Consider the following 7,680-nt stretch of genomic DNA (forward strand, 5'->3'; position numbering starts at 1 on the left):
GCATTCCTGGACTTCTCTCTGCCACTCCAGGAGTCCATTGGAGGCATTTTTTGTGTCCCTATTCAGCAGTAGAGGAGGCAAATGAGTTGCAGGGAGAAAAGGAGGAATGGGGCTAGGACAGTCACAACCTCGTGTGGCCCAGAGAGGCACAAAGAGGGGCCAAAGGGCTGGGTAAAGAGGACTGCAGAGCCAGGGGGATGCACATACAGCACTCACTGCCAGAACAGCACAGCATGGAGCCAGTGCCCTGCCCCAGGGATGACAGCAGGCTTATGGTATGCCCCAGGCATGTTCCACTGACCTCCCCAAAGCACTCCCCAAGAGGGGCCTAACCCGCAAAACCCGTGCCATGGTCTGCTCAGCTCACCTGTGTCTCCAACAGCAAATAGCTCCTTCTGGAAGACGAAATCTGGGAGAAGGAAAACAGCAAGTTACACCACAGCTTGTGTGCATCCCACAACATCTTACTGAGGGCACCAGCCTGTCCAAACAGAGGTGGCCCTGACCAAAGGGTGACACTGCTGAGATACAGATGCTGAAAAGCCAAGCAAGGCTGAAGGTGGGTGCTTTGGTGTGGCCCAGTGCACAATGCAGAAGGCTCAGGAAAGGGAGGGAGCTGCACAAGTGCCATCAGTCACTGATGCTGGGAAGTGATGACCCCTTCCCCCAGTCCCACATCACAGTGCAGCTGCAGCCACCCAGGCCAGATGCACAGTGTGAAGTCAGACACCTCAGTATGATACACGGAATTATTTATGAAAAATGATGAGAATTATGGACAGAATTACTGCCTTCATCCAAACCAAGATGCCTGTAGTTAATCACCCAAGGTAAGAGTAGAATGGACCTTAAAAAAAATCAATAGATGAGAAGTGCTGTATTGAGATGAAAGAGAATTTCCTGGAAAGCGAAGGAAAAGCAAAGGCACTGAGGGAGTTGGGCTGGACAGAAGATCTTTCAATTGAACCTACCCTCTCCCACACCATCCAGGCCTCCAAAATATGCTGGGCCTTCACCAGCCTCACCCTGGCTTCTGGGGGCATTCCAACCCTGCCAGACCATGGAGGACAGCCCCTCCAGCAGCTGCTCCTGGTGCCTGGGGCAGGGGTTCAGCCCCATGAGCGCTGCTGCCAGGAAACCAGCAGGAGCCAGCGAGTGTCCCCACAGTGGGAATGCTCAGCACAGTGTGTCTCTGGCTTGGGAGATGGCTCCAAATGCCCAGGACTCCTGAAGCTGATTTTGGTGAATGTATAAATGTGCCTTTAACATGCACCTCTTCTGAACAGAGCCTGTCAGGCTTTGAGATCAGTTTGTCTATTTTGAGTATTTGAAAAGAAATGTCCTCATCTTTCATTTGTGGTGAGGGTAGGAGATGTCTGCCATCAGCAAATAGCCAAGTTTTTAACATAAGCACTTTCTAAAGAGATACAGGTCTAATTAAATGGAAATGTGGCTGCTGAGATGCTAAAGCCAGTTCTGATGTAGCCATTTAGGCAGCTTCTGCATTAGCAAGGATACAGCTGCGATAGTGATGGAGCTCTTCTTACAGGTGCGAGGAAAAGAAGTGGGTGAGGGACAAAGCAATACCTCTCTACCATTATCCTCTAAGCATGTCTGTGAAGACAAAAGGCTTTTAAAAGAAAGCAATGCCCTTTGGTAGATGCTACATGCCAGATACGGATGGGGTGAGGAAGCCTGGCAGCACTGCCCAGGCTTAGAACTTTGCACCCAGCTCCAAGCACAAGGGATGCATCAAGGGAGAGGTAAAGAGGTTTCTGCTGCCATCCTTCCTGGGCACGCAGCCAGGGATGTGAGAAGAGGTGATAAGTGTATTAAATGCCTTAGAAATATATAATCATGGCAGTTTGGGGGTTGGTTTCAGTACAATAGAAATGAGTTTTAATTTCTTCACTTTGGTGAGATGGGGAGATTTAACTGTCATTCTTGTAACAGCTAATCAAACCCATCAGACAAGCTAGCAATCATGCAGACATCTACCCCAGCTCTTCCAAGAAGAATTTGAAAGTCTTGAAAAGAAACCTTTCCATCGTCTCTGCTAAAATGTGGGTTTCAGTTTTCTCACTTTTGTTCATGAACTGGCATCCTCTTCTAAGCGTGTCTAATTAATTATCAGCCTTAGCAGAGGCTTGTGTTCTCAGTTACCCCAAGTAAGAAAAGTCCATCTCAAGCCCGAACTGTTCTGTACGTGTCCCAAGACGGGAGAAAAGGCGGCGGCAGCCCCACAGGCGAGCCTTTGGATGCCACCCAGAGGTCATGCTGCAAACTGGTGTGAGGAGGCAGAGGCGGCGGCCGCCTCGGGGGGGGGGGCTTAAACACTGAGCACTTAAACTCGATAAGCCTTCACCTAATAGCAAAAAATAAAGCAATCCCCTGTTTGAGGGAAGGAGGAGGACTGAAAATGCTTGAGGGTGTGAAGATAACATACAACACGGACAGAGCAACACGTGTGAGGTGTGAGCTGTGTGCACTGCTCACCCTTGCCGCAGATCCCCTGGCTAGTCTCTGCCATACCCCAGCATATCCCTTCTTTCCCCATCTTCTACTCTCCATTCCCCTGTCTCACTCTTCTGCCCCCGACACCCTCTCTGAGCTCACTGGGACCTGCCTGCCTTTGCCTTCCTGAGCAGAGGAGGCAGCTCAGTCTGGAGCTGGGAGAAGGCCAAGGATGCGACAAATTGGGTAGGTCTGTGCAGCTGACCAAGCCATGCATCATGCCTGAATGGGCACTAGGGACAGATCTCTGCCTTTGAGGTGGAGAGCATCCAGGCTGTGTGGGAAGGGCCTGAGTGGGGGCACAGCCCCCAGGCAGTCACGCCTCTGTCTGCATCCCCATCGTGTGTCCAAAGATGGAGAGAGCACACAGGAGAGCTGTGGAGCTGCACCAAACTCTCCACCCTCATGCCAGCCTCATCACTGTTCCCAATGCTGTGACACCAAGACACCAGACACCAAGCGAGCTCTCCAGGACTTGGTGTCTCTCCACTAAATGCCTTCTCTATGTACTCCAGTGCCAATGCTTGCTCCCTGCACCTCCAGCGTGCACCTTCTCTCTCTCCCTCCTCACAGCCCCCATCCTCCATCACCCTCTCTGTCTCCATTCCCGCTTGCACCCTACATTCATGATGACACCACAGACAGGGAGGAGACCTAGCCCTGACAAAGCTGAGAGAACACTTCAGAAGGGCTCCTAGGGCTGACACCCTTACCTGTGATACCAATTGGCTTTGCAAATTCCCTCAGACTTTTGGCAGTGATTTACAGCTGGTTTTCTCCTGTCCATCAAAGCTGTTGGGAGACTCCAAATCTTTACTGGTAGCATCCTCCATTCCAAGAGTTTCTGTGGCTGCTGCAGTGATCACCAATTGTGTCATCAAGGGAAATACCTTTCCCTTCCCACACAGCCACAGATCCAAGCAGAGAAAATTATAATTTGGGTGGGGTCAAAATACTGCAGGCAGTGGGCACAGCAGGGTCTCCACTGCTGCCAGCAATCATGGATGTGACCACTCTTGTGTGAGGATTCAACTCCAGAGCAAGGGCAAAGCCAGTGCTCTGTCACAGGGTGACGCCTGAGACCACAGCAGAAGACTCCTGCTATTTCCTTGCTGCACCTCATGTGCCTTACCAGCAAGCCTTCCCAGCCTGTCAGCTCCTAAAACTGCCTCGCAGCCTCTTGCCAGGTAGGAGAGGAGACAGTCCTGTCATGGGCTGCTGGTGACCATCCTGTGACCGAGAATCTGCAGTAGCTGGAGGCTGGTGTTCCATCGGCTGCATTCGTGACTGAGCACCTGCTGAGCACTCAGCTCACGTGGGATGGAGGGTTTAGTTCCCTCCCGCCCCTGCTGCTCCTGATGCGGAAGGAGCTGGCTGCCCTCTGCATGGCGCAGCAAAGGCAATGGGAGAGGCTGGCATTTATACACACCCATGTGATGGATGAGCCCCTGGAGCAAGCAGCCCTCCTGCCCCAGTGTTCCCCACATTTTCTCTCTGTACTGCACAGCTGCCCTCTGCTCCACAGCCTCTGTCCCACATGGCATCACCAGCCATCTCCTTTCCTGTTGTGACACTGCCCCCATCCCAGCATCATCCTCAGGGCTGGGGATACCCAGGGAGCAGGTGCAAGGCAGGGCAAAGCCGTGTCTGGTCCACATGTGGTTGAAGTGACATTCTGCCTCTGGAAGCAAGCAGAGCTCTGCAAGGAACCCCATCACAAAGCAAGCCCCACGCTCGCACACCAGCCTGGGGAGGGAGATGTTCCAGGGGAGGGAGAGGAATCAGAGAAAGCCGTGCTTTAGTGGACGCCTGTGAGCGTGAGCTGCTCCCAGAGGAAATGGGCTTTAGCTCTGCATGGGTTTGGAGCAACAGCGCAACTGAAAGCGACCTCGAGCCCAGGGACAGGAGGGAGGGGCTGTGGCTGTCAGCTCTGGCTGAATGGATCCTGTGGGGCTCTGGGTGCTGCCTGGCTCCGGGAGGGAGGAAAGGTGGCCCCCTCCACCACAGGCACATTCCAGGAGAAGGTACACATCACCTCCTGCTCTGTCTGGGTGCCAAGGCTGGGCCTGGGCACATCACCTTTGGTGTGACCTTTGGAAAGAGCCAAGGCAGCCCTACTGCCAGCCCCCTGCTTGTCTTGGCCTTCCTAAAACTGCAGAGAGGGTAAAAGTCTTAACGGAATTAATCCTGTCAGGTCAAACTGCTGATGTGATGTGGGGCTGGGCAGTCTGTGCAGCCACCACCACAAGGAGGAGAGGAGAGAGAATAAACAGGGAACAGAAGACGCTAGACATTTACGGCTCATGCTCACAAAGGAAAGGTATACTTAGGGTAGGATGGCAGTTTGTGGCGCTAATTGCATTATCTAATAGCTGTTAATTAGTTCCTGAATCATGGCACCACTTTACAACTAGTGAAGGGTTGTTCTGGTTGACAGATTCACACCCCTCAGAGTGTGAAAACAGAATTCCTAGATGCTGGGAACAGGCACCTTAGAAATACAACATATGAGAGAAGACGGAGGGCCAGCCCCGTGTCTGGCAGGGGAGTGTTGGTGTTGGTCTGCTTCCGTGCCTCTGCCTTGGGATGATGAAGGCAATAAACAACCAGAAAAACAGAAAGGAGATGAGGGGCCAGCAGCATCTGTTGCATTAAAATGGCAGGGCTCCTCCTGCCTTCAAGCTTCAGCTGGTGGCTGCGCTTTCCCCCCTCTGATCAATGGACCCCTGAAGTCCTTATCCTGCTCCAGAGGAGATCTGAGCCATTGTGGAACAGGAATTGTTTCTTGGCAGTAACACATGGGGTTCTGCGCATTTGTTTTTTCCATTGAATAATTTATTCTTCTTTCTTCCTCTGCTATTCAACTGGTCCTCATGAGGCAAAGCAATTTCCTCCACCCCACAAGTTAAGAACCTCTGATAGCTTTTCCTGGAGCCGCTGGAGAAGCGGTAAGCTCAGTGGCACAGGAGCAGCCAGCTTGCAGGGGGAGGTGAGGGGTCAGGGAACTCCCCCGTGCCTGACGTGTGTTTGCACATCAGGTTTGTAAAATTTGCTGTGTCCAGGGCCAGAAGCGAGTGTTGAGGTTGGGTAAGCCCACCACCCCCCCAGGCAAGCCCGGAGCCTCCCTGCCTTCGCTGTGGTTAATGCTGCTGTCAGAGCAAAGCCGAGGCGCCGCACCCAGGCTGGCTGCACCCGGCTGTGGGGAGCGCTCGCCGGCCGAGCCGCGGATGTTGAGCTGCTCCTGCAGGTGGAGCTCAGCCCAGCGGGCTCACCAGCATCTCACAGCAGCCACAGCTGCACCCCCTGCCCAAACCTGCCTGTACCTGCCTGTGCCCCTAATGTGCCCTTTGCAGGGTGTAAGGGGCCGCATGCTATTTATCCACAGCATCACCAGACAAGAAGCGACCCAGTGAGAAAGTGTTTTTTAAAAAGTAATTGAAAGGTCACTCCTATAAATAGTCTACCAGCACACTGGTCACTCTGACAATTAATTAACCTCCTGCCACCCAATTATCAGGCCAAGTAAATGACCTATCAGTGGAACACTACTAGCAAGTGTGCGTGGCAGATGCCACGCAAGCCGAAGTCCAGCCTTACCCTGCTGTGCCCAGCCTGCAGCTCCCAGGCACCGGCGGCTCCCCAGCAGCTCCCACGCCTCCTGCACTGGCTCCGGTGGGAACATCCCGGGGGGAGAAGGCTCACCACGGCGGTATGGCACAGCGGGACCAGGGGGACACGGTGCCCTCTGCCTCGGCCGCCCCAGGGCTGCAGCTCCCTGCTGGGGGCTGAGCTAGGAAGGTGCTGGGCTTCCAGCTGAGCCTGGGCTGGAGCCACACTTCTCCCCTCCCATTCATTGCATTAATGCTCTCTGCCTCAGAGAGATGCTCATGTTCTTTTATATGCCTGGCTGAAGCTTTAACAGAACCCAGCTGTTTCAAGGCAGCACAGCAGAAATAACCCCGCTGCAGCTACAGGTCCCACTGCTGGGAAGGGCTCTGGGACCAGCCAGCAGAGAGGAAGGAGGGGAGAGAGAGGATTGCAGCAACAAGTGGCTGCCTGGATTAGCTGGGCTCTTCCCAGGGAGAGCTTAGTGGCTGGGACCAGATGCCTGGGAGAGAGAGAATGGTGGAGGAGCGACTGAGAGCTAGAGGGGCAAGTGCTGCAACACCCAAGAGCTGTTTGCCTAGAAGAGCAGCTCCCCCTGCCCCAGGGACAGGCCTTGCCTGGGGATGGCAAGGAGGAAGGACTTGGCTCTTTTTGGGAAGCCAGCTGTAGGGAAGCCCCCTCACCCCGCCATGGCCCCACACAGCCACAGGTGCCCATGCCAGGTCTCTACCACCCACATGGGGAATCTGCCCCCCCAGGCCTGTCCCAGGTGCCTGGGCTGGGGCTGAATAAGGCAGGGGCTGGCCCTCATGCAGAGATCTGCAGCACCCTGCACTCACCCTCTGTGTCCCCAGGGTCCCATGAACCGCAGGGGGGGATGCAGCTTGGGCAGTCAGAGATGCATGCTGCTCTGGCAGGGGGACGTGTTTGTAGCTCATCCCAGAGCTGAGGCACCGCAGGGAGCAAACAGTAATGTGCTCATCAGAAATTTTAAAGACTTGGCAATGGAAACAAGAGCCCCTTGCCCCATGGAGCAGCTCCACGGGGCTTTGAGAAGACAAACGAGCCAGCTAAGCAATGGATGAGAGAAAAGAGCTGAGTCAAGGGCAGAAAATCAGGCAGGAACAAGAACCCTGCTGGATGGATGCGTATATGAGAGCCCTGCTCCTGGGGGTAGATAGCAGATGGGAATTTTTGGGGTGTTAATGAAAAAGGAAACTGAAAATATGAGACCCCATTTGGCCACAAGACCTGCCAGAGAATTTGGAGTTGGAGGTGATGCCTGAGCAAAGGGATAGAGTGAGGAAGAGGAGCTGTGGCAGAAGGTGGGCAGGAGAGCCCAGGGCATGGACAGGCAGAATGGAAAATGTGGGGGTCAGAGTACCAGGGGAGGAGAGCAGCTAGGAAATCCTACAACAGAGAAGGGGAGTGATGGAGAGGAGGGAGGTGGGAATAGTCTCAGTCTGCCAGGGAGGCATTGCTTATCTCCTCTAGAGAAAAGTCCTAAGAAAATCTTCTTAGGAGAGACCTCACACAGAGAATTTGCCTGGAAACCTTTCC

This window comes from Geospiza fortis, unplaced genomic scaffold (genome assembly GCF_000277835.1).
Source record: "Geospiza fortis unplaced genomic scaffold, GeoFor_1.0 scaffold66, whole genome shotgun sequence".
Lineage (NCBI taxonomy): Eukaryota > Metazoa > Chordata > Aves > Passeriformes > Thraupidae > Geospiza > Geospiza fortis.